The 27,965-nt window shown below is 48.7% G+C and overlaps 1 protein-coding gene and 2 pseudogenes across 1 annotated transcript in view; 1 reads left to right on the forward strand and 2 right to left on the reverse strand.

Annotated features, from left to right (window-relative positions):
- The window catches only part of LOC139278526 (transcriptional regulator QRICH1-like), a 229,132-nt gene that overhangs the window by 101,284 nt on the left and 99,883 nt on the right, over window positions 1-27,965 (forward strand). The gene's annotated exons all lie outside the window — the stretch shown is intronic.
- On the reverse strand, window positions 444-645 carry LOC139279097 (U2 spliceosomal RNA; annotated as a pseudogene).
- Window positions 773-1,011, reverse strand: LOC139279130 (U2 spliceosomal RNA; annotated as a pseudogene).

A 27,965-nucleotide genomic window follows, 5' to 3' on the forward strand; every position in this document is an offset into this window, starting at 1 on the left:
GTACGATCCATGTAAATGTTTTGTACTAGCATGTGATGTGTCGTCGTACGGGGTCGGGTGTGTATTGCAACAAGCTAATGAATTTGGGAAATTGCAACCAGTTGCTTATGCATCCAGAAGTCTGTCTAAGGCCGAGAGGGCCTGCAGTATCATCGAAAAAGAAGCATTGGCGTCTGTTTACGGGGTTAAGAAAATGCATCACTATCTGTTCGGCTCAAATTTGAATTGGAAACCAACCATAAGCCGCTTATATCCCTCTTTTCTGAGAATAGGGGGATAAATATGAATGCATCGGCCCGCATCCAGAGATGGGCACTCACATTTTTTTAAAAAATTTATTCGTTGCCAATCTTTCCAATTCTTTGTCAGATCACAAACGCCAGAGGTCACCTTGCACACATCAAGGATCACCCTGCGCCAATGCTCTTAGCCAAAAGGCCTAGAGCCCAAGCACCGTTCCTGGAAGTACTGCAATACCAGGTTCGTGCCATGGAGGTGGATGGGTCAAGCCACCCCACCCACCTCCTATTTCCAAAAAGCATAGGAGAATCACCTTCCTGATCCAGGGAGAACCACGTTGGGGTCATGGTTACTCCCCTGTCAGGTCAGTTACGCATGATCTTAGCCAAAAGGCCGAGAAGCGATTTTTTTTTTTTTTTTTTTGAAATTCGTAGCCAATCGTTCCAATTCTTTGTCAAATCACAAACGCCAGAGGTCACCTTGCACACGCCAAGGATCACTCTGCGCCAATGCTCTTAGCCAAAAGGCCTAGAGCCACTGCACCGTTCCTGGAAGTACTGCAATACCAGGTTCGTGCCATGGAGGTGGATGGGTCAGGTCCCCCACACACCTCCGTGGAGGTGGATGGGTCAAGCCACCCCACCCACCTCCTGTTTCCAAAAAAGCAAGCATATACCTTCCTGATCCAGGGAGAACCACCCGGAGGTCATGGTGGCTACTCCCCTGTCAGGTCAGTTACGCATGATCTTAGCCAAAAGGCCGAGAAGCGATTTTTTTTTTTTTTTTTTTTTAAATTCGTAGCCAATCGTTCCAATTCTTTGTCAAATCACAAACGCCAGAGGTCACCTTGCACATGCCAAGGATCACTCTGCGCCAATGCTCTTAGCCAAAAGGCCTAGAGCCACTGCACCATTCCTGGAAGTACTGCAATACCAGGTTCGTGCCATGGAGGTGGATGGGTCAAGCCACCCCACACACCTCCGTGGAGGTGGATGGGTCAAGCCACCCCACCCACCTCCTGTTTCCAAAAAAGCAAGCATATACCTTCCTGACCAGGGAGAAACCACCCGGAGGTCATGGAAGGCCGAGAAGCGATTTTTTTTTTTTATTTTTTTTTAAAATAAATTCGTAGCCAATCGTTTCCAATTCTTTGTCAAGTCACAAACGCCAGAGGTCACCCTGCACCAGTCAAGGATCACTCTGCGCCAATGCTCTTAGCCAAAAGGCCTAGAGCCACTGCACCGTTCCTGGAAGTACTGCAATACCAGGTTCGTGCCATGGAGGTGGATGGGTCAGGTCCCCCACACACCTCCGTGGAGGTGGATGGGTCAAGCGATTTTTTTTTTTTTTTTTTTTTTTTTTTTTTTTTTTTTTTTTTTTTTTTTTTTTTTTTTTTTTTTTTTTTTTTTTTTTTTTTTTTTTTTTTTTTTTTTAAATTCATGTCCAATCGTTATCCAATCGTTACAATTCTTTGTCAAACGCCAGAGGTCACCCTGCACCAGTCAAGGATCACTCTGCGCCAATGCTCTTAGCCAAAAGGCCTAGAGCCACTGCACCGGTCAAGCGATTGTCCACCTACAACTACACCATCCGCCACAGGCCAGGCACTTCTGTGCTGATGCTCTCAGTAGGCTACCATTGCCCACCACCGGGTGGGTGGAGATGGCGCAGCCCGCAGATTTAGTTATGGTAATGGAAGCATTCGAGAGTGAGCAATCACCTGTTACCGCCTGACAGATTAGAACCTGGATGAGCCAGGACTCCTTACTGTCCTTAATAAAAAACTATGTGCTCCACGGGAGTTGGTATCGTGCCCCATTAGAGATGCAGGAAGAAATAAAGCCGTACCAGCAGCGCAAAGATGAAATGTCTATACGAGCAGACTGGGGTAATCGGGTAATTGTGCCAAGAAAGGGCAGGAACACTTTCATTAATGATCTCCACAGTACCCACCCAGGCATTATAATGATGAAAGCGATAGCCAGATCCCATGTGTGGTGGCCCTGTATCGATGCTGACTTAAGAGTCCTGTGTGCACAGATGTAATATATGTTCCCAGTTAAGCAGTGCACCCAGGCAGGCGCCACTAAGTTTGTGGTCTTGGCCCTCCAAACCATGGTCTAGGGTTCATGCCCACTGTGCAGGCCCATTCTTGGGAAAAATGTTTTTAGTGGTCATAGATGCGTACTCCAAATAGATTGAATGTGTGATAATGTCGGCAAGCACGTCCGCTGCCACCATTGAATGTCTACGGGTCATGTTTGCCACGCACGGCCTGCGTGATGTCCTTGTAAGTGACAATGGGCCGTGCTTTACCAGTGCCGAATTCAAGGAATTCATGACCCACAATGGGGTCAAACATGTCACGTCTGCCCCGTTTAAACCAGCGTTCAACGGTCAGGCAGAACGAGCAGTTCAAACAATCAAGCAGAGCTTGAAAAGGGTAACTGAAGGCTCACGACAGACTCGCTTATCCCGAGTCCTGCTTAGTTACCGCACAAGACCCCACCCGCTCACCGGGGCCCCTCCCGCTGAACTGCTCATGAAAAGGGCACTTAAGACAAGGCTCTCGTTAGTCCACCCTGATCTACACGAGCAGGTAGAGAGCAGGCAGCTTCAGCAGAATATATATCATGATCGCGCAAATGCGTCACGCAAAATTGAAGTAAATGATCCTGTATTTGTGTTGAACTATGGACAAGGTCCCACATGGATTGCTGGCACTGTTTTGGCCAAAGAGGGGAGTAGGGTGTTTATGGTCAAACTCGCAAATGGACTCACCTGCAGAAAGCACTTGGACCAAACCAAACTCAGATTTACGGACTATCCAGAACAACCAACAATAGACTCTACCTTTTTCAACCCTCCAACACACACACAAGTGGCAACCGACCTAGCGGTTGACCACGAAGCAGAACCCTTCACCGCAGCAGCCCAGCAATGCCCACCACCCCCAGCAGTCCAGCAAGACCAGCTGCGCAGCAGTCCAGCGAAGGCCCAACAAATGACTTACCAACACCAGCATTTGCACCGAAACAATCAACCAGGGAAAGGAAGGCCCAGATCGACTCACATTGTAAGTAGTTACACTATTGACTTGGGGGGGGGGGAGTGTTGTTATGTATGTAAACCTGTAATTGCCATGTCTAACCACCAGAGGGCATATCCCCTGGAGTCCCAAGGGATCCCACAATCCTTTGGGAGCACCTGTATATAAGGAGGCCTCACAGGCTGGAGAGACACTCTGAGATCTGTAATAAAGGACTATGCTCACACTTACCTTGAGGTTGCAGTATCTAGTCTGACTCTTTATCCAAGACATAGCAATAACCCTCTATTCCTCTCTCCCTCTTATGCTTGTCTAGCCTCCCCTTAAATGAATCTATACTATTCGCTTCACCCATTCCCTGTGTTAGCGAGTTCCACATTCTCACCACTCTTTGGATAAAAAAGTTTCTTCTGAATTCCCTATTGGATTTCTTGGTGACCAGCTTATAGTGATGGCCTCTAGTTATACTCTTCCCCACAAGTGGAAACATTCTCCCTGTATCCACTCTATCAAAACCTTTCATAATTTTAAAGACTTGTATTAGGTAACCCCTCAGCCTTCTTTTTTCAAGAGAAAAGAGACCCAGCCTGTTCATCCTTTCCTGATATGTATACCCTCACATTTCTGGTATCATCCTTGTAAATCTTCTCTGCACTTCTCCAGTGCCTCTATATTCTTTTTATAATATGGTGACCAGAACTGTACGCAGTACTCGAAGTGTGGTCTAATCAAGGTTCGATACAAGTTTAGCATAACTTCCCTACTTTTCAATTCTATACCTCGAGAAATAAACCCAAGTGCTTGGTTTGCTTTTTTTACGGCCTTGATAACCTGTGTCGAAACATTTAGTGATTTGTGTATTTGTACTCCGAGCTCCTTTTGATCCTCTACCCCACCCAGACTCGCACCCTCCAAGTAATAAGTGACCTACCTACCTATTCTTCCTACCAAAATGTAATACCTCACATTTATCTGTGATGAACTTCATTTGCCAATTGTATGCTCATTCTGCAAATTTATTAGTGTCCAGTAACTTGTTGCAGTCCTCCTCGGTATTGGCTATCGCCCCCAATTTGGTGTCATCTGCAAATTTAGAAATTGTGTTTTTGATTCTAAAGTCTAAATATAAATTGTGAACAGCAGTGGTCCCAGTGGGTAGTGGTGATCCTTGTGGAACACCACTACCCACCTTCTGCCACTGTGAATAGCCATCCTTTGGGCCCAAGTTTCGGACTACACCTAAAACGGCGCAGCCCGGACCTGGACGCCCGTTTTTCGCGCCAGAAAGTGCGCCTAAAAAAAACTTACCTATTCTCCAGCTTCCTGCAGGTCCTCTGGAGCTGGGCGCGGCGCAGCACGAGCTGTAGGGGGCGGAGCCAGGTCCCTGCGCTGAAAACAGTGCCGGGACCTCTGCATATGCGCGCTACAGTGGGCGCGCATGTGCAGTAGCTCCAGGCGCCCAAAACTGTGGGAGGGGCCCGAAGCATGCAGTCCCTAGCCCTGGCCAAATGGCCTCACTGGGGCTGCGTGCATAAGGCTCCTCCCACCCGACTGGACCGGACCCGACCTCCGCTCCCCTCCCCCACCCCCGGACCTCCACGACTCTCTCTCCCCCCCCCCCCCCGGACCTCCACGACTCCCCCCCCCCCCCCCCCGGACCTCCGCGACTCTCTCTCCCTTCCCCCCCCCGGACCTCCGCGACTCTTCCCCCCCCCCCCCCCCCCCGACCCGGACCTCCGCGACTCTCTCTCCCCCCCGACCTCTGCGACTCTTCCCCCCCCCCCGCGACTCTCTCTCCCCACCCCCCCCCCCCCGGACCTCCGCGACTCTCCCCCCCCCGACCTTCGCGATTCTCCGCCCCCCCCCCCCCGGACCTCCATGACCCCCCCCCCCGAGACCCGACGCCACCTACCTGTAAATCCAGCTCGAGGTCTTGGGGCCCGGTCGTTCAGCCTCCTTCTCTCCCTTCCCCCCCCCCTCTCTCCTTCCCTCCTCTCCTTCCCTCCTCTCTCCTTCCCTCCCTCCTCTCTCCTTCCCTCCCTCCCTCCCTCCCTCCATCCTCTCTCCCTCCCCCTTCCTCCCTCCTCTCTCCCTCCCTCCTTCCCTCCTCTCTCCTTCCCTCCCTCCTCCTTCCCTCCCTCCCTCCCTCCTTCCTCTCTCCCTCCCTCCTCTCTCCTCTTGTCTCCTTCCCCCTCCCTCCCTCCTCTCCTCCCTCCCTCCTCTCTCCTTCCCCCTCTCTCCCTCCTCTCCTCCCCTCCCCTCCCTCCCTCCTCTCTCCCTCCCTCCTCTCTCCCTTCTCCTCCCCCCCATCCCCCTTCTCCCCCTCCCCTCGCTGTCAGAAACACAGACAGAGAGTGAGAGACACACACACAGACAGACAGAGAGATAGAGACACTGACAGAGACACACTGGGGGGGGGGGGGGCTGTCCCAGCACGCTGTTGGAGGACTCCCGGTGCCGTAGTCAGCAAGTAGAAAATGTTGTATTTATTGATTTTTTAAATTTTTTTTATTTTTTATTAATTTTTTTTGATTGATTTATTGGTTGATTTATTGATGTATTTATCATTTATTATTGATGAAGGCTCTTTATTTGTAAAACTGAAGTGTTTAATGTTTGTAAACTTCCTTTTAAACCCCCCTCCCTCCATTCCCTACGCCTGATTTGTAACCTACGCCTGATTTTCTAAAGTGTAGACAAGGTTTTTTCGAACGTACAAAAATCTTCACTTACTCCATTCTAAGTTAGTTTGGAGTAAGTTTTCATTTCCTAAACTTTGAAAACAGGCGCAAGTGGCCGGACACGCCCCCTTTTGAAAAAAAAATTCTGTTCCAAAGTGAAACTGTTCTAACTGACTAGAACTGGAGCAAACTAAATGCCGAGAATTCAAATTTCTAAGATACTCCGTTCTAAACCAGTTGCTCCAAAAAAACAGGAGCAACTCAGGCCGAAACTTGGCCCCTTTATCCCTACACTCTGCTTTCTGTCTTGAAGCCAGCTAGCTATCCATTCTGCTATTTCTCCCTTGACTCTGCATTCCCTGACCTTGTTCTTCAGTCAATTATGGGGTACCTTATTGAAGGCATTTTGAAAATCTACATACATTAGGGTCCAAGGCCACGATTTCGCCAACAGTGGCGAGTCCAGCGCGGCCGGCATTGGTGGCATGTGAGGAACGCGCTCCCGGCTCCATCCCGCCCTCTGAACACAATCTTCCGTTGATTGGGCTTGTTAAGCCCGCCCTGCGAGGTTCGCAGCCAATTAACAGCAAGCAGGTCTGATGGCATCTTCTGATGACGCGTCATCAGCTGGTTTCCTTAAAGGGACCATGGCTAACTTTTTTTTGTTCTGCGGCATTGAGGTGCTGCAAGCACTGACAATCACTGCACAAAAGTGCCCAGCTGCACCCAGGCTCTCTCATGCTTATGGAGGGAGTCACAGCACGCAGGAAGATCCTCTTCCCTTCCAAAGGGTGGAAGAGACCTCCCCAGGACACCAACGCAGCCAGGTTGCACATTGCACAGGAGGGCACAAACAGGGATGTGGTCAGGAGAACGAGGCTGCAGTGCTGCAAACCTTTCAATGATCTTAGTAGATCACGGAAACGATACTGCAAAGCTACACTCAACCTCATCCTGCTGTGCCACTCATCACATCCCCATCACTCTGCCTCCCGACCCTACTCCTGCACATCCTTACTCACACCAACTTACCTTGCACCTCCACCCATCCCTCGCTCTCTCTCTATCTACATTATCACTTCCTCATCTCACTAGTCACCCGTCACACTCACCCTTATCCTTGTCCAATTGCATCAATAAGCAACACACAAGGGTTGGCACTTGGGTGTTTTAGCAATTGTTCATGTAGAGGTTTTCCTAATGTGTTGTCCAACATTGAAATATTTATTTTGAACACTTTGGGGGCAAAATTGCCCCTATTTATAGCCCTGTTAGCACTTGCGGGCAGTTTTTGCCTGGGGAAGGGGGTGCTACTGTCTCCAAGGAAATTGCCCCAGAGATTTGGGAGGCACTGCCCTAGCAACGCCGTGCCCCGCAATCAGCGCCCCGGGCCGCCGCACAACCGCTGATGACGTCACGCCGTGCCCGGTGACCCCTCACCGCCCCGCGGCAAGCCCTGAATGCCCCATGGGGTGAATTGCCCTGTGAGCTGCGAGGCTAGCGCGGGTGGATGTCAATGCCAGCTTCGCAGGTCGAGAAGCTGCTGAACATCCGATCCCGGGGGTGGGGCTATTTAAAAGGGAGGCCTACAGCGTCCTGGGCCACCATCTTTTTTGGTCGGCCGAGTCTTGGGTCGGCCCGACCATGGCGGCCCTAGCGTCGACCGGGCTGCCATCATGCAGCCTGGCCCTCCGTTTTGGGCGCTGGGCTGCTGGCCCAGTCTCGCACGTCCTTGGTGGCCCAGTGACGGCCACAAAGTGGTCATGCAGAGTGCGCAGTGGCCCTCCCCTTTAATTGAAGGGGAGGGGCGTTGTAGCGCGACAGCGCTACGCGGTGCATCCACGTAACGCTGTGCTCAGTGCCGCGCTACTGCCCCGGGCGGAGACGGCACTCCGCTTCCTTTGAGGGGTGGAAGGCCCAATTCTGCATTGGGGGTGGGACTTCTAGGCCGGGCGATAAAAGTCCTGGCCCCAGAAGGTTACCATCCCCAATCGGGCATGGGGCAAAATTGCCCCTTTTGTGTTTTTGGACAGATTTGTGTGCACCTTTGAAATTGGTTTAGTGTGTCGTAGTGAATGGTCAGACATAAGGGTACCCTGCACAATGTGGTCAGGTGCTGATGCCCTGTGTCCTGTGCAGCATCAAGTGAAGGCAGAGAAGGTTGGTGTTGTTGTTGATGCTGTTGTGTTTAATGATGTTGGGGCTGATTGTGGTGGGATTCTGAGGACCACGGTGAGATTTTTTTCAAGGGCACCAATGCTGCTGGAATAGATGGCAGGTGAAGTTGAGATGACAGAAGCAATCTGTCAATGGTGAGAGAGGTTTCTCCAAGGAGGGGACAGTGGATAAGGAGTTCACTGTAAACACTTCCAAACTGCATACAGCTCAAAAGTTTCTTCCAAATCCTGAAGGCTTTCGCTTCTGACATTGGAAAATGAACAGCCGTGAAATAGTAGCTTTTATACCATTTCTGCAGCTGTCAACTAGTCAAAACATTGGAGAGTCACTGAGAACCCGACACCTGGCGTGAAACCTGAGGGACGGCAAACTCGTTGAAAACTTGCCAAAATGGTAAGTGTCTGGGTAAAATCTTTTTAAATACCTTTAAATGACCTCTTGAGCATCTCAATTAACTGGCCCGCTGCTTGGTGTCAGGTCTGCAATCTGCAGGCAGACCCGACAGTTGAGAAACTGACACGGAGACAGGTTCAGAGCGGACTTCCGCTCCGCTTTCAATCAGAGCCATTTTGGCAGCGAGCCTGCCTCCAAACCCGCAATTGCAAGGCTGGGAAGATTACGGCTCAAGTCTCTGGTGATTGAGGTGGCTTTTTAACACCGTATGGCAACTTGAGATGGCCCTGCGACTGTTTTTGCCAGTACTGTAGGGGTTGCCTGGTGTTCTGCTCTGCTGTCATTGAAACCAGTGCCTAGAGTTTGTGTATGTGCCCATGTCCTAAAAAGAGCAGCCTCATCCATACCTATATTAGCTACACAGCTGCTGCTGTCCACTCCCTCAGCATACCAATTGGGGGAGCGGACTTCTGGGCACCAATAAGGACAATGAAGCTTAGTGTAATGGCTATCTCCATCTGATTCACTGGCATCTTCAAGGTGGTAAAGAAAGGTTTGTTCTCAATGTCCCCAAAGCAACAGTCCAAGCATTCATGAGAAACGCTCTTACTGTGCTTAGGACATTTGGCAATGGGATTCCGGAACCTTCCACAGTGGACTGTACTCAAAAGCCTGCTTGCGTGACTCCATAAGTGTTGACTTGAGGCTTAGTTGTTCCATTTCCTTCCTTCCCACTCCTGGTCAAAGTATCTGAAAACATCAATATTCAGGGCCTTCTTGTGCAGATGACAGTCATGCTACAGCAGTTATGATGCAAGCCATGAATGTATGTCAACCTAACTGTGTTTGTCCATGTTTATGCCTTCACAAGAATACCACAGCCAGATCCTCTACAACACGGTGTTGGGGGGGAGGGCGGGGGGGGGGGGGGGGTGGAGGAGTGGGTGGGAAAGAGGACAACAAACCTGCCATGGGGACTTGCCCTCCAGTTTCACCACCTCCTGTCACTTCTATTAAGTCACCTTGCTGAAGTACCTTTGCCTGTTTTTCAAATGGGGTGACTTTCTGAACTGCAGCAGGTCCTCCTCTAGTAGCTGTGACTTGCCTTCGGTTAAATGTCTCCTTTTCCCATGAAGAAATCTAACACTTTCATGTATATATGCAGCACCAGAGCACCCCACAAGATTTTCCCATCCTTTCCATTTTGCATTAAGAATGAGTAGCAGTGGCACTGAGTGTCGTCTTGAATTGCAGCTCTTTCACGCATTACGTACTTGCATTGTCTAGCTGCTTCTGCACATGGTGACTAGTGTGAAGGTGTCTACCTCCAGTATGTTTGGCATGCTAATGGATACAATTGGACGTATGGACATACCCTTGGAACAGATGGCAGCTCTAGGGCCATCTGCTGTGCAGCTTCTCACAGCTGAGGCCTGTTGCCAGTCTTGGATTCTACTATGAATATTCAAACTACTGCCATGCAGGCCCTGCGCTGCACTATGATTGTCTCCGTGGACAAGCTCACATCCCTCAAATACCTCCATTGCCTCACCCCCCCCCCCTGACATATGAAGAAAGACTGGATTGACTAGGCTTATATTCACTGGAATTTAGAAGAATGAGAGGGGATCTCATAGAAACATATAAAATTCTGACGGGATTGGACAGGTTAGATGCATCTCAGTACTTAGCTATCATGACATGAGGGCTACCTCAATCCCAAAAGCTTTTTCTGTTACTATAGCAGCCATCCACTTCATGCATTCCTGCCATTCAGAAAACATTTAGGAGAAATAGTTGGTTTGGTGTAAAGGTCACATATCATACACTTGCTCCAAGGTGAAGTATGATGGAAAGCGCTCACACAAAGTGGCATTACGTTAACATTTTGGCTGCATTAGATTTCTAGTGTGTACAAAGATTGTTCTTTTCAAGGTTTGGAGGCTGATTTCATTTGGTAGAATGAACAGGAGCTTTGTGATTTGCAGTGCACAGGGAAGTTTCAGTAGATGATGGAATGTTAATGGTGGGAAGATGTACAAAGGACTGTTCATGCAGTAGCGAGATGAGACAGTCAAGAGAAGGTCTCCTGTATTAGTATTGGCTTGAATGTACCTTGCAATCAGGAAAGAGCTGTCCTCTGCATCCTTTAGGCTCCTTCTCATAATCCTTGGGAAAATAGGAGCATCTCTGCTTGAATCATCTTGATGTGGGGGTACCAGTGAGAGGATGTCTTGCATCTCCAGTCCAGTCTTGCCAGTCTAGCCATTGGTATTCTTCATTTTCCAGGAAGCAAAGGCTGAGGGGAATCTCCAATGGGAAATCGATCGTGCCCTATCTGAAAGAGGAAGGGAGAACGGCAGTACCACAGCAAATGACAGAAAGGCTGACGCTAAGGTAGCTGCTAGGACCAAAAATGAAAAAGAAATCTAAAATCAGTGGAAAAGTTAGGACTCTACAAAGTTTTTCAAATATCTATGCTTGGCTCTTTAAATTTACTTCCATATTTTCCCTAGCAATATTGGATGTCCATTTTGCATGAGCACAATTGCCACTGGGTGAAAATAGAAAGAATTACATTACCATCTCATTTAAATGTTGCCATCCATGGGAAATTATGGCAGAAAATAGCATGAGTGCTAAAATGAATGGTACACAGGTACAAAAAGTAATCAAAAAAGCTAATGGAATGTTTGCCTTTATCTCAAGGGGTTTGGAATACAAAGGTCTGCAGCTGATGCTTCCATTGTTCAGAGCCTTGGACAGACCCCATCTGAGAAACTGTGTTCAGTATTGGGCACCGCACCTCAGGAAAGATTTATTGGCCTTGGAGAGGGAACAGCGCAGATTCACCAGAATTATATCAGGGATTAAATTATGAGGACAGGATGCATAACTTGATTTGTATTTTCTGAGTTTAAAAAGTTATGGGGTAATTTAATCAAGAGCCCCAAACTTGGTGCACTCACCGCCCGCTGCCGCAGACTGCCGCCGAGGTTTCTGGGCAGTCTCCCTTCGGTGCCAGTTTCGTGGAGGCCTCCCGCCAGCGGGGAGGGAAAACCGCTGGGGACTGCCCGCTGACGTCCGCTAGCGTGCAAGGCACGTAAGTGCGCTCCCGCCCGCCAAGCTGCCAGTTTGCTCTGGGCGGGAGTCGGTGGCAGCGGGAAGGACTGCTGCGTGGAGGCAGGTCTAACCCCAATGGTAAGTATGAAGACCTGCAAAAAAAGGTTAGTAAACTTAAAAATTTTTTTTTTACAGCGATTGAGGTGGAGGGGGCCCCTGAAGATTTTATTTTTATGTGTTCCCCCCTCCCTGGGCCTGACTCAATCCTCGGCGGCACTTTGGCGAGATTGCAATTGCCACTGAGATTGGGAGCTCCCGCCCGCTGCCACCCAGATTCACGGCGTAAGTTGTTTTTTTGCCGCTGGGCGGTATTTCAGATCTTTTTGAGGGATCTCCCTGCCAAAGTACCGCCAGATATCTTGGCGGCCCTTTGGGCATCACTTGGGCAGACCTTAGCTTTGACCAAGTTCGGGCCCAAAGTCTTTAAAATAATAAAACTGTTTTGATATGATAGATTCAGAGAAACTATTTCCTGTGGTGAGGAATTCTACAAGGGGCACAATCTTAAACAGAGCTAGGCTAGTTACGAGTGAAATCAGGATGAACTTTTTCTCGCAAAGTGTAGTAGAAATCTGGAATTCTCTCCCCCAAAACGCTATGGACGTTGGTCAATTGAAATTTTCAAGGTTGAGATCAATAGATTTTTGCTTGATAAGGGTCTAAGGAATAAGTACCAATAGCCACTGAACAATCTAATGAATAGGCTTGAGGGACTGAATGGTCTTATCCTAGGTTTTTATGATCCAGCATCGCAGATCTTAACCTCATTCTCTGCCCCTTCCCCTGAATATTACCTGAAATTCATATGGTAAGGAGAGGAAAACCCAATCCCCATTGTCAAGTCTTATTGATACAGACTACTTTGATAAATTACACAAGCCATTTCCTCCACCCCCAATTCCATCAAAACCGATCTCAAAATTCTTCTGGTCCTCTTGATGTACAAATACCTCTGAATAGGCTGAAAATGTTTTGTGTGCTGTCTGATGGTTAATTGAGTTAAAGACATGTGTATTCTTACAAACATAAACAAAAAGGAAAGAACAAGCTTGCATTTATATAGCACCTTTCACAACATCAGGATGTCCCAAAACATTTCACAGCCACTGAAGTATTTCTGAAGTGCAGCCACTGCTGTGATGTCGGGAAATGCAGCAGCCAATTTGCACATAGCAAAGTCTTGCATACATCAATGAAATAAATGACCAGATAACCCATTTAATGATGTTGGCTGAGGGATAAATATTGACCTTGGTGTCTACAGGGCTGTAGTAATACCCGCCCTCCTGTATGGATCAGAGGCATGGACGATGTACAGAAGACACCTCAAGTCGCTGGAGATATATCACCAACGATGTCTCCGCAAGATCCTGCAAATCCCCTGGGAGGACAGGTGCACCAACATCAGTGTCCTTGCACAGGCTAACATCCCCAGCATTGAAGCACTGACCACACTCGATCAGCTTCGCTGGGCAGGCCACATAGTTCGCATGCCAGACACCGAGACTCCCTAAGCAATTGCACTATGCGGAGCTCCTTCACAGCAAACAAGCCAAAGGTGGGCAGTGGAAACGTTACAAGGACACCCTCAAAGCCTCCCTGGTAAAGTGAGACATCACCACTGACACCTGGGAGTTCCTGGCCGAAGACCGCCCTAGGTGGAGAAAGTGCATCCTGGAGGGCGTTGTGCTCTTCGAATCTCAATGCCACGAGCATAAAGAGGTCAGGCGCAGGCAGTGGAAGGAGCGTGCGGCAAATCAGTCCCACCCCCCCTTCCCCTGACGAATGTCTGTCCCACCTGTGACATGGTCTGTGGCTCTCGTATTGGACTGTTCAGCCACCAAAAAACTCACTTTAGGAGTGGAAGCAAGTCTTCCTCGATTCCGAGGGACTGCCTTTGATGATGATGATGGAATATTGACCAGGGCACTGGGAGAATTCCCTTGCTCGACTTCAAAAGGTGCCATGGGATCTTTTATCAGTCCACTTGAGATGGCAGATTGTGCCTCTGTTTAACGTCTCATCAAAAACACTGCACCTTTGGCAGTACAGCAGTCCCCCAGTTCAGCACTGAAATGTCAGCCCAGATTATAAATTGTATTGTCGATCTAATGACATAAAATTGCCAAAAAATATGATGATACATATTTCCCATTCATTAAACTGACTAACATATGAACGACCCCCAGGAATTAATTTTTATTTCTATTCAACCCCCATGGAATTCCGTATGATTTTCATTTGGTTGATTTTTAACCTTAACAGAATTTACATTTTCATTGCAATTAACATATATACAGAAATATCCACCTAAATATTTCCTAAAGCCTTTCCTTGGTTTATAATTTGGAGCATATGAGGTATCTGTAAACCATCAGACATTTCCCATGTGTTAGGTTAGAGTGGAATTGACACAACTGGTTACTAATTTGAGCGAAATCTGTAATTAAGCTTGAGTACATCAGACTGAATCATCAATAAGATACAGTGTATATTCAAGCTATGCAAGAAAGAGGAGTTTGCTTATTGAAAATCAGCTGTTCAGACAATGGCCCTTTTGTGGTTGAATTACTGGAAGCAGTACAGTTAATTTCTCTTTCATTACATTCATGGGTTCATGGACCTGAATAAAGGGGCCATGCATTTTTGTACTCTAGAAAGCAGGAACTGAATTTGTTTCTTATGCAGACAATACTGGAAAATATTTCAGGAGTCATAGTTAGCAGCCTGTTGAATCCACTAGGATGTTAATCCCCGCCCCCCACCTTTGATTCTCAGAGAAACTCTCAGGGCTAGATTTTACACTTTTGTGCAGATCACCCAAAAATGGGCGTTATTTCTGGCTTGGGTGGTAAAAATGAGTTTTCAGATCGCCGGCTTGTCGCCCATTCTCAAAGCACCTAATTTCCATTTTTGAAATTGGGCGTTACCGCGAGCGATATGAAATGGGTGGTAGCGTTAAATCTTGCTGACCTTCTGCCGTAAAGCGTGTCTGGCATGGCAACGCTCGATTCCTGTGATTCAGGAGGTCAAGGGTCATCATGACATGCGCAGAAGAGGAGACAGAGAGAGAGAGAACTGAGAGGGAATGAAGGCGTGTGTGGGTGTGGTGTGTCTGCTTTGGGAGGAAGGAGGAAGACTTAGAGCTTTACAGCAAATAGGGAAACAAAAATTAGCTGTTACCAGCCACATATTTGCTCGAATTTGGCCTATAATGGAGGGACAGGAGGAAGCATTACAGCAAGCTGTGGAGACTGATGCTGGAGAGAGCAGTGAGGTGGGAGAGGAGCACATTGGAGGGCTCAAACGAGTGAGGAGGTTCTCGGACGAGGCAAATGCCTCCCTCCTGCAGGAGGTCGAATTACACTGGGGTGATTTGACACAAGGAGGGCATGGGAAACCCACCAAAAGGCCTACCAGAAGATATGGACCGAGATAGCAGAGGTGGTCTCGTCGGCGACTAACGAGGTGTGTGAGGGCAACCAATGCCGCAAACGATGGAACGACCTTGTGGGATCCGCAAGAGTAAGTATTTACATTTATTTACAAATTATATATTTATATAATTTGATTTGTAACAGTCATGAGTGACTATCATCAGATGTGAGGTTTTTCACTTTTACCAGGAATGTTTTACTCAAAGCCTGCGGTCACGGTGTATGTCTTTAGGTAAAGATGATAATTATCATAATAAGCATGATTACATCTGTCTGTTATATGTTGTATCAGTCTCTGTGACAGTACCTAGCAATGATATCACGCAATGATCTCATGCCATGTCGTCCTGTCACCTTTGACAGAAGAAGCTATTGATGATGAGGTCGGTGCAGAGGCGAACGGGTGGGGGGCCCCCAGTCCCCAGCGACATCACTGACATAGAGGAGCGGGTGCTCGCACTCGTGGGGAAGCACACCCGGACAGCCACGGAAGCATCTGCAGACCCTGAAGTGATGCCACATGAGTAATCCTTACACCATTGTGTGATGTAACGTCAATAGATGCCACACCCACTCATATCCAAACAATCATATATGATAGATGATTTCTAAAATTGTCTTAGAAATAATGCTGGCCTAATGAAAATCATTGCAATGCAAATGTGTTGATGGTCATGAAATGTGATGTCTGTGATGATTTTGATAGCTGTGGTGCTTTTGTAGTGCATATGCTGTGTATAGCGCTGGACTCACATTGTGACCCTAGCACCCCCTTCTCCTCTAATAACCTCATTTGTGTTTTGCAGCTAAGCCAGCAGCGCAGCCCAGGCAAGACCACAGAGGACAGAAGGTGGGGGCGCAGGGCCTGACTCTCCGGACGATCCTACATCTGGTGCTGAGAAGCGCCGATTTTTGCCCGTCAATCCGCTGGGTCTGCTCTCCATGGATGAGTGCGCTGACTTCGAGGAACCTGCATCGCAATGCTCCAGATGCCATTCCACCCCTCGGCCATCTAGTAGTCCTCTGGTTATTCCCACCTCCACTCTGGAGGTACCGGCCCCAAGCACCTCGTCCCAGGACGGCGCCGACCCCGCGGAGGCCTCGTGGACACGGCAGGTCTGGTCCAGGAGTGCCACATGAGAGCGGAGAGATGGCACAGTTGTCCAGGAGGTCTGTAGACATTGGTGATCAGCTCATCGAAGCATTGGGGAACATATCCCAACAGCTGGCTACCATGACTGAGTACATTCCACGGATGGCAGAGGTCCTGGATGCGATAGCCAGGCACACTGCTGGCACAGGACTCCGAGTGGTCCCAGAGCGCGGCACTCCACCCCTAGGTTTCGTACCACCACTGCGAACGACAGATGAGAGCAAGGACCAAGATCCTGCTTCTACATCAGAGAATGTTGCTCCCTCGGCACCCCCCACTCCCGTACCAGTGCAACCAGCGCCTCTGCCTTCATCCCCCCCAATGGGGCACTGCCTGAGGAGCTCCCCGGCCAGGCACCCTAGAGCAAGGAGGGGAAGGGGTAGAAGGGGTAGAGGCGGGGAGAAGAAGGGGAGGGGGGAAGGAAAGTGAGGTGCATGTTCACAGGTGATGGCTGTGTTATATCTCCATCTGGGTGTATGCAATTTACTGCAATGTATGGGGGGAGCGGACCACCCTCCTGCTTTGCCTTTGTATTCTGTGTTGCTGGACATGTTGAACATTTGATTGATGTCATTGGTGGAAAAAGTGGGGTGTGGGTAGTGATGGGGTGTTTTTGCCTGTGATACTTATGATTTCAGACCATTGTTGGTATAAAATGTTTTTTATTGCACATAACCTTGTTGCACATTGTCTCAGATAGCTGGACTGTAACACACTGGTGATTCCGTAACATGAAAGGGTTAAATAAAACTTAACTTCAATCAACGTAAACTTTAACTGGCACCAAGGTGATGGGCACCATTAATGTCTGAGCTGCACACACACAGCGGTGTGTCAGCATTGTCACTCACAGCAACGTTCTTTCAGGCAAATTGTTCAGATCTCAGCTCCTCACATAAGAGTTTTGCAGCTATGTAGCCACCACGGGCCCTTTCCTGTGGTCTGGAGGGGGTAGTGGGCATGGTTACATAGCCAGCCTGATTGTCTGGCCCTAGGTCAGCATCCAGCCCCTTGTCGTCCTCTTCCTCTCTCTCCTGAGGTGGAGCATCAGTGCCTTCTGGCAATTCTTGGCCCCTCCTGATAGCCAGGTTGTGCAGCATGGAGCGCATGACCACGAATTTACCTACTTGCTCAGGGTTGTATTGTAGCTCCCCTCCTGAGGAGTCCAGACAACTGAAGTGCTGCTTAAGCACAGTTATTGTTTTGTGGACCACATTGCGTGTGTCTATGTGGCTCTGGTTGTATCGTTTCTCGGCCTCGGTGTGGGTGTAACGCAGTGGGGTCATCAGCCAGGTGGCTAGGCCATATCGGTTATCGCCAAGCATCCAGCATTGTCCTTGTGACTGACTCTTAAAGATGTCAAAGACAGCGCTCTCACGCAAGATGTGAGTCTTATCGAAAGTGCCTGGAAATTTGGCATTCACTGCCATGATGATCTGGTTGTGATCGACAACTAGTTAGATCTTCAGGGAGTGAAATCCTTTTCTGTTACGAAAACGCTCCGGATCCTGAGAAGTGGGCGCATGGCAATGTGAGTGCAATATAAAGCTCCCCACACCCTGGGGAACTTAGCAATATGGTAGAATGCTCAAGCCCTGTCAGTCTGAGCCTCTGTGGTCATGGGGAATCTGATAAAGTCCATCCTTCTCACGTACAGGGCCTCCGTGACCTGTCTAATGCAATGGCGAGACAGAGGGCAAATCTCGACCGCGGAAGCCCAAAAGGAACCGGACGCGTAAAAAGACAGTGCCGTGGTGACCTTGACCTCGACCGACACTGATGTCCTGATGGCAGGCTGCATATGTGGCCTGCTGAGCTCACATATTTCATTGATCACCACCTTGTGGAAGCGCAGTCTCCGAAGGCAGGTGTGGTCGGACACGTCGAGGTAAGACCTCTTCTCCCTGTACGTGCGGGGTGTGTATGATCTGGCCCTCCTCCTCATTCTTGCACGTCTTAAATTGGGGACATAATGATGTGCATCACACATTGAGCCATCTGCTCTCTGCAGCATCTGCGTATTAATCGATGCAGGCTAAGAAATGGCTGGCCCCATTGCAATGAAAGTATAATAGCGATTGATCAGAAGCAATCATTTCCTCACTAAAATACACTTAGAGTCAACCCCCCATAGTCTAGAGTCACAAAATATGTCTGTTGAGATGGTCACTTCACCTGAGAAGAACTCCAGAGTCAATGCAAACTCCCCCGAAGTTGAAGCAGCCTTTTGAATGAAGCGACCTGCGATTTAAAAAATGGCAGCAACACTGCCGGCTTTAGTTCAGAACGGTTCCACTTTTTCTGGGCAGTTTTTTGGGCGAGCGATATTGTGGGCGCTATGTGTGCGAAGTGGTGAAAATGACGCTGGGTGATCTCCTGGGCACTAGTTTCGCAAAATGTGCTCCTTACGACAAAAAAAAATGGGCGGGCGGTATTGTTGAATCTCGGCGTTAATTCCGTGCAGAAAGTAATGCTGGGCAATATTATGGGCGTTGATTTCGCACATTCTGATGATTCCGCCCCAAAAAAGTGGGCCTGCGGTATTATTTTTTCCTGCCGTTACGCACATGGGGAAAGTAACACTCGGCGATAAGTTTCCGAAAAATGCCCGGCAGTTTCTATTTTGTGGCTAAATGGGCAATATATGGGCGTTATACGTCATTTCAGCAGTAAAATGGATGTTAGGTGGGCATTAAGCATGCAAAAAACGTGGAAAATCTAGCCCCTAGTCTCCATTTTTGAAATTGGGCATTACCGCGAACAATATGAAATGGGCGATAGCGTTAAATCTTCTGACCTTCTTCCGTAAAGTATCACCGTCCTTAGCAATGGCATGGCAACGCTCGATTCCCGTGATTCAGGAGGTCAAGTGTCATCATTACATGTGCAGAAGAGGAGACAGAGAGAGAGGGAGCTGAGAGTGACTGAAAGCATGTGTGGCTGTGGTGTCTGCTTGTTTGGCTGTTATGGGAGGCATGAGGGAGATTCATCAGCAGCAAAAAACCTACTAAGCACCAAGAACATAGTTGTCACCGAGTTGTTGTCCAACAAATAGGATATAACATGGAAGGAATGGTGGAGGCCCTGGAGCTGGTAGCCAGGAACATTGGTGGCAGAGGGCTCCCAGAGGTCCCAGAGCGCGGCACTGCGTCCCAAGGTGCCGCACCCCCATTGCCAACCACACATGAGAGCCAGGAGCAACATCTTGCTTCTGGCTCAGAGCACGTCCCCACCTCGGGACCGCCCTCTCCCGTATCCGTCCAAGCAATGGTTTGTCCATCATCTCCCCCCACAATGAAGCATCACCTGAGGAACTCCTCGGCCAGGCAGCTTGGAGTCAGGAGGGGAAGGCGAAGGGATGGAGGTGGAGAGGAGAAGCGGAGGTGGGGGGGTTCGGGGAAGGGTTGATTTTTACAGAAATACTGATGATTTCAGACAAATGTTCGGTTTAAATGTTTTTTATTTAACAAAACCTTGTTGTGCATTGGCTCAGATAGCTGCACCATTACACGCTAGTGATTCCTTAACATCAAAGGGTATAATTACACTTAATTTCAATCAACTTAAACTTTAACTGTCACCAAGGTGATGCCCACCATTGATGTATGACCTGCACACCCAGCAGTGTGTCAGCCTTATAAATACCACCAACGTTCCTTCAGGCAAAGCGCTCATTGATAAGCTCCTGACGTAAGGCTCTTGCAGCTATTATGCCACCATGGGCCCTTTCATGTGGTCTACAGGGGGGCGGGGGCATGGCTTCAGTCTGACAGCATCCGCCTCCTCATCCTCCTCTTCCTCTCTCTGGTGAGGTGGACTGTCAGACTCTTCAGGCAATTCTTGTCCCCTCCTGATAGCCAAGTTGTGCAGCATGGAGCACACCACCACGAATTGAGCTACCTGCTCAGGGTGGTATTGGAGATCCACGATATTGCGAGTGGCTCTGTGGCTCTCGTTGTATCGCCTATTGGCTTCGGTGTGGGTGTCACGCAGGGGGGTCATCAGCCAAGTGGCGAGGCCATATCCTTTGTCACCAAGCATTCAGCATTGACCTTGTGGCTGATTGTTAAAGAAGTCAGATACAGTGCTCTCACGCAGGGTGTGAGCATTATAGATGCTGCCCAGAAATTTAGCATTCACTGGCCTTATAATTTGCTGGTGGTCAACAACGAGTTGGACATTCAGGGAGTGGAAATCCTTGCGGTTCCTGAAAACCTCTGCATCGTGAAAAGGTGCCCACATTGCGATGTGCGTAGAGTCTATTGCTCCCTGCACCTTGGGGAAGTTTGCAATTCTGGAGAATCCTAGAGCCCTCTCAGTCTGTGCCTCCCTGTCATAGGGAAGCTGATCAAGTCCCTCCTGCATGCGTACAGGGCTTCAGTGACCTGTCTAATGCAGCGATGTGTGGCATGCTGGGACAGATCGCAAATGTTGCCAGCTGAGGCCTGAAAAGAACCCGTCGCGTAGAACGACAGTGCCGCGGTGACTTTGATCTCTATGGACATTGCAGTACTGATGGTGCTGGCAGGCTGCAGATCTCTCCTTATGAGCTGGCATACCTCAGTGATAACCTCGTTGTGGAAACGAGGCAGGTGGTGTCGGGCAAGTCGAGGCGGGGGGTGTAACGACTGGTCCTCCTCATCAGTCTGGCACATCTTACATTGGGCACATAATGATGTGGAGCGTACCTTCGGCCATCTCAAATCTGCAGCATGTAATTGGTCATCAAGAGAGGGTGAGAAAGGACAGGCCCCATTGCAATAGCACTCTGTTTTCCACCGATTGGTCACAAAGAATGATTGTCCCGATGAAGACACCTATTAAATTCCAATCGTTCACAGTATGGTAAAGATGTTTGTACAGATGTTCATATCACCTCCAAAGAGCTCCAGAGTACATCCGAACTCCCCCGAGGTTGAAGCAGAGCAGCCTTTTAGATGATGCAACATGTGATGTAGAACATGGCGTCCATAACGCTGTGATTAGTTCTGCTTAGTTCCACTTTTTCCGGGCGTTTTTTTGGGCGAGCGATATTGTGGGCGATATGTGTGTGAGGTGGTGACACTGGGCAATCTCCTGGCTGTTAGTTTCAGCAAATGTGATCTTTACGACCAAAAAAAGTGGGCGGTCGGTATTCTTGAATCTCGGCGTTAATTCCGTGCGGAAACTAACGCTGGGCAATATTATGGGCATTGATTTCGCCCCGCCGTATTATTTTTTCCCGATGTTACGCACAGGGGGAAAGTAACGCTCGGTGATAATTTTCCGAAAAATGCCCGTCAGTTTCCATTTTGTGGCTAAATGGGTTATATATGGGCGTTATACGTCATTTCAGCAGTAAAATGGATGTTAAGTGGCCGTTAAGCATGCAAAAAGAGTGTAAACTCTAGCCCTCACACTTTGATCCAGCATGACTGCAGCTTAGGGAAATGATCAAACTGTGTTTTGCCATATAACATCTCTTCTCTCTAGTATGGACTCACGGGGGGCAGGGACAAAGAAATCTACAATTGTGGGCACAATGCATTAAAGATGTTTCACTGTTGAATCAGCATTAGTACTGTGCTGCTGATGCTGAGAAATGGCATAGCCATGCTGTTTCATTGTAATTCACTATTTAATATATATTACTTACAAAAAAACATGGCAAATATATAATGAAAAAAAGCCATTCAACCCATCAAACCTGCATGGTTCGTATACAATTTGTATTATCAGGACCACCAGCCAAATTGTTTAATTTCCCGAGCGAGATAAATACCAAAGGTGAATTCGAAAGAGGGGTGAGGGGCTAGTGATGAGAGAGAATGGGAGAGAGCCTTTCAGGGCTGCCAACAGTTCATACCAAGGCAAAACTACACAACATCTGCAACTCTCTTACCAAAGTTTATATGAACGAACACAACTGCAATTAGTGAGCATAAAGAGGTAGTTTAGTTTAAGGCTGTTCTTCCAGGCCTATAATGACAGATGGGCACGATTACGGCGTCCCTGAGGTCTCCTGGCAGCCTCTCCTCCTTCCAGATAAGAGAAATGAGGTCATGTATTCGAGCCAAAAGTGCTTCTCCGCCATGCTTTAGTGCCTCGGTGGGAATTCTATCTGCCCCTGTTGCCTTGTTATTCTTCAGCTGACGGATGGCCTTTTCTACCTTGTGCCGGGCTGGGGTTGTGCTGAGATGGTAGCTGGTAGCATGCTGCGGGATGAAATCGAGGACACTCATGTCGAAGACAGAGTCTTGGTTAAGGAGATCTTCAAGATGCTCCTTCCAATGGGCACTGACTGCCTCTCTGTCCTTGATGAGTACCTCACCCTTCTTGGCCCTCAGTGGGGTAGGACTTTGGGTGCTTGGGCCGTAGGTGATCTTGAATGCGCTGAAGAATCAATGCACGTCATGGTTGTCGGCTAACTGCTGGATCTCCTGTGTTTTCTCCATCCACCATCTGTTTTTTACGACGTGGGTTTTTTGTTGGACCTTGGCCTTCAGCCGTCTGTAGAGCTGCTTTCTTGTTCTCGAGTTGGGTTGCTGTTTTAAGTTCAGAAATGCCTTGTGCTTGTGGCTAATTAGCTGCTGGATCTCCTGGTCATTCTCATCGAACCAGTCTTGGTGTTTCCTGGTCGAGTGACCGAGTGTCTCTTCGCAGGTGCTGATTATGGAGGTCTTAAAGGCAGACCAGGCACTGTGGGCACTCTGTGTCTCTGGGTTATTGAGGGTCGCCAGATTGGCAGTGAGGTGCTGGCTGAATAGGGCTTTCTTAACAGGGTCTTTGAATGCCTCTGCATTGATTTTCCTGCGGCATTCTTTCTGTTGCCGTTGCTGTTTTGGGGCTACATTGATGTTAATGACGGAATGGATTAGGTGCTGGCCCGTCCAGCAGTTGTCGGCTCCTGTCATGGCGCGGGTGATGCGCACATCTTTGCAGTCCCTCACTCGGATGATTACGTAGTCGAGCAGATGTGAGTACTTGGAGCGAGGGTGCTGCCATGATGTCTTGTACTTGTCACTCTGATGGAACAAGGTGTTGATAATGACAAGGCCATGTTCTAGACATTTCATCAGGAGCAGGGTACTACTGAAGTTGGTTTTCCCTACCCCTCTCTGCCAATCACACCTCCCCAGAGGTCTGTGTCCTTTCCGACTCTGGCGTTGAAATTGGCAAGGAGGACCAGCTCGTCATCCATTGGGACTCGGGACAGGGATTGTTTGAGACTGGAGTAGAATTCCTCTTCAAAACCATCTTCAAAAAAGGGGACAAGTCCGACTGCGGTAACGACAGACAAATCTCCCTGCTGTCAACCACAAGGAAAACCATTGCAAGAATCCTCCTCAATCTTCTTCTCCCTGTGGCTGAAGAGCTCCTCCCAGAGTCATAATGCGGATTCCGTCCACTGAGGGGTACAACGGACATGATCTTCACAGCGCGACAATTACAAGAGAAATGAAGGGAACAGCATCAACCCTTGTTTGACCTCACTGTCAGCTATGAGGTACTGTGGAGCATCCTCCTCCATTTTGGCTGCCCTCAAATGTTTATCAACATCCTCCGTCTGCTCCACGGTGACATGCAAGCTGTGATCCTGACCAATGGATCCACCACAGACCCAATCCATGTCCGGACTGAGGTCAAGCAGGGCTGTGTCATTGCACCAACACTCTTTTCGATCTTCTTTGCTGCATTGCTTCATCTCACCCTTAGCAAACTCCCCGCCAGAGTGGAGCTAAATTATAGAACAGATGGGAATCTGTTCAACCTCTGTCACCTCCAGGCCAGATCCAAGGCCGGCCCATCCTCTGTCATTGAACTACAGTACGCAGACATCGCTTGCGTCTGCGCACACTTAGAGGCCGAATTCCAAACCATCGTCAACACTTTCACCGATGCATACGAGAATATGGGCCTTACGCTAAACATCCATAAGGCAAAGGTCCTCTACCAACCTGATTCCGCCTCACAGCACTGCCCCCCCAATTATCAAAATCCACGACGAGGCTTTAGACAATGTGGACCATTTTCCATACCTCGGCAGTCTACTGTCAGCAAGAACAGACATTGATAACAAGTTCCAACACTGCCTTCAGTGCGCCAGCGCAGCCTTCAGTCGCCTCAAGAAGAGAGTGTTTGAAGACCAGGTTCTCAAATCTGGCACCAAGCTCATGGTCTACAGGGCAGTAGTGATACCCGCCCTCCTATATGGCCATATACAGCAGACACCTTAAAGCACTGGAGAAGTACCACCCGCACTGCCTCTGCAAGATCCTGCAAATCCATTGGCAGGACAGATGCACCAACATCAGTGTTCTCGCTCAGGCCAACATCCCCAGCATCGAAGCATTGACCACACTCGATCAGCTCCATTGGATGGGCCACATCGTCCGCATGCCCGACACGAGACACCCAAAGCAAGCACTCTACGCGGAGCTTCGACACAGCAAGCGAGCCCCAGGTGGGCAGAGGAAATGCTTCAAGGACACCCTCAAAGCCTCCTTGACAAAGTGCAACATTCCCACCGACTCCTGGGAATGCCTGGCCCAAGACCGCCCAAAGTGGAGAAAGAGCATCCGGGAGGGTGCTAAGCACCTAGAGTCCCATCGGCGAGAACAAGCAGAAACCAAGCGTGCATCAACCAAGGTTCCCCAACCAACCTTTCCTTCAACCATTGTCTGCCCCACCTGTGACAGAGACTGTAGGTCCCGCATTGGACTCCTCAGTCACCTGAGAACTCACTTTTAGAGTTGAAGCTAGTCACCCTCGACTCCGAGGGACTGCCTATGATGATAATGACAGAAAAGTATTAAGTATCAGACTACTCGATCCCTGATACACCTTCGAACAAAGCTTGCATTACAAGATATAAACTCTGATTTTAACTTGATATGCGTCAAATTCGCATGGTTGCAGCAGCATAAGGTCTGGGCCATTTTAAGTCTCAGGCCTCATTTCCATTTGACTGATGGGCTGCCCTCCCGATCACGTCGGGTATCAAGCAGTCTGCCTATCTGCCATGCGCAATTTCCAGCGCGACTCCCGAGGCCTATTTAAAGTGGAATACTCCTCTTAAAGCAAGGTTGCATCCTCCTGGATTCTTCCTTAGCCATCTCTGGAGGATTTGTTTGCCACTGAGGTGAGTAGCAGGTCTGCTCCCCCACTTTTCAAAAACCTCCCTGGTGGCCCTAATAGACAAGGTGAGGGCAAGGAGGAAAGTCCTCTTCCCCACAAACAGAAGCAACCCCAGGGCCAAAGTTGTACAGACTTGGGTAGAAGTTAAATAACCTCACAAAAACAGCAAGGTGAGCACACCTCTTCATCTCTCCAGCTCTCTCAGAAGCACCTCGCAACACTTCTTTCACTCCCCTCCCCACCACTCTCAACAATTCTCTCCCATCCATCACATCCATCAATATACAACCACAAGGTCACACTGCTACACCTCTCTTTCTTATTCTAAACATACTCATCTCTTCTTTTCCTCTCTTCACACCACACACTAACACCATTCTCTTCTCACTTGCACGATCATCTCATCCCGCCACTCCATCCTCACTTCATGTTAAATAGACTTGCCTTTAAATTCATCACTTCCCTATCCTCATTGCTTCTTCTTCTTCTCCACCTCTCAGTACATGCATTATATGCACAAGCTCCACCCATCTGTGATCACCTCCAGGGATATTGCAGCCAGGACCTCACAAAGGGGTCCAGCATCCTTTGGAGCTTTGGTGAAAGCTCAGATAGCTGCTATGTATGCTCTGGCCTCCATCTTGGAGAGATTGGTAGACTGAAACTCTCTGTATCTCTCTCTCTGTGACTATGTGTGTGTGTGTGGCTCTCTCTGTCTCTCTCAAGGAGTCACTCATCTTCTGCAGCCTGCTCTGTCACAGATGAGAGAAAGTGCTGAGCCCCAACCTCACTGGAATGGCCGTGGTACAATGATAGCAATATGTGTTGCCTGCTCTGAGGATGTCAGCACACCCCTCAATCAATACATTCCATAGTGCCAGCAAGGTAACTGGGTTAGACTGCCCCAGCAGCAGCCAATGCTCACAGGCTCGAGCACCCAGAAGTTACTGACCAAGAGTGCTTCAGGTCCCAACATGAGGCACCACAGCCTTTCACCAGCTCTGCTGAGACCATTAGAGGAGTAGAAGAGTTAGCAAACCTTAAGAAAAGCACTACAGGTTGATTACTTGGGTATGAAATGAATGAAAGGCAATTATTATGTATGCCATTAAATTAACCACCATTATCACATTTGGAACTTTGATCTGCAATGTGATTAATAGCAGCTTTTGGGTTTGCATTATCAGATAGTCAGTGATATAGAAATTGTCTTAATGCTTTAAATGTTTTTCAAAGCAGGGTAAAGGATGTGGTGAAGGATGCTACAAGAACTGTTAATGCAGAAGGGCTCTGTGTAAAGTTTGAGGGCAGGGGAATGATCAGGTCATGAAAATCGCTGAGCAATTAGCTCATCCCTCACATTTCTTGCTGCAAGACATTGAGGTGGCCCTTCTTCTGGTGTTTCCTCGCTTCCCTCTGGTCTTCCTCATCTGATGAAGACTGCTGCTGCGCATTCTCCAAATGCAGACTTCTCTGCATGGTGAGTTTGTGCAGCACACCACTATAATGCGGGCCAGTCATTCTGGGGCATATGGTAGGGAGCCCCTAGACCTGCCGAGATACCTGAACCTTTGCTTTAGCATCACAACAATGTGTTCAATAATGAACCTGGCGGTCCCTTTGCCCCGATAACATCTGTGTTACTCAGGCATGGTGGGGTCACTCAGGCATGGTGTGGTCACTCAGGCATGGTGGGGTCACTCAGGCATGGTGGGGTTACAAAGGCATGGTGGGGTCACTCAGGCATGGTGGGGTTACAAAGGCATGGTGGGGTTACAAAGACATGGTGGGGTTATTCAGACATGGTGGGGTTATTCAGACATGGTGGGATTACAAAGGCATGGTGGGGTTACAAAGACACGGTGGGGTTATTCAGACATGGTGGGGTTATTCAGACATGGTGGGTTATTCAGACATGGTGGGGTTACAAAGACATGGTGGGGTCACTCAGGCATGGTGGGGTTACTCAGACATGGTGGGGTTACAAAGACATGGTGGGGTCACTCAGGCATGGTGGGGTCACTCAGGCATGGTGGGGTTACAAAGGCATGGTGGGGTCACTCAGGCATGGTGGGATCACTCAGGCATGGTGGGGTTACAAAGGCATGGTGGGGTTACAAAGACATGGTGGGGTTATTCAGACATGGTGGGGTTACAAAGACATGGTGGGGTTATTCAGACATGGTGGGATTACAAAGGCATGGTGAGGTTACAAAGGCATGTCATGAGCTATGTCTGTAGGTAATATGTCTTGTCACCCAGTAACCATCATGCTGCATCCTGGGAGGGTGGAATATTGGGGGATGGCACAATCTTACAAGATAACTGCCTTCAAAAACAGTTTAAACAACTCCAAGAGACAACCAAAATAAATTGTCAAAACAAACCCTTTTAAGTTAAACCAGCATGACAGTGCTCATAGTTACGTAATGCCAATCAACGTGTATTTCATGGTCTTCATGCAGTTTTTCTTATTCTGGTAACTTCCAAACCCATGGCGTTGTAACCTGAATTCCCTGCCCCATCCATCACATTCCATAACATTGTATTCAGTGTATCCTATTACTGCAACTAAAAATTAAATAAAATCCTTT

The sequence above is a fragment of the Pristiophorus japonicus genome, chromosome 13 (genome assembly GCF_044704955.1).
Source record: "Pristiophorus japonicus isolate sPriJap1 chromosome 13, sPriJap1.hap1, whole genome shotgun sequence".
NCBI lineage: Eukaryota > Metazoa > Chordata > Chondrichthyes > Pristiophoridae > Pristiophorus > Pristiophorus japonicus.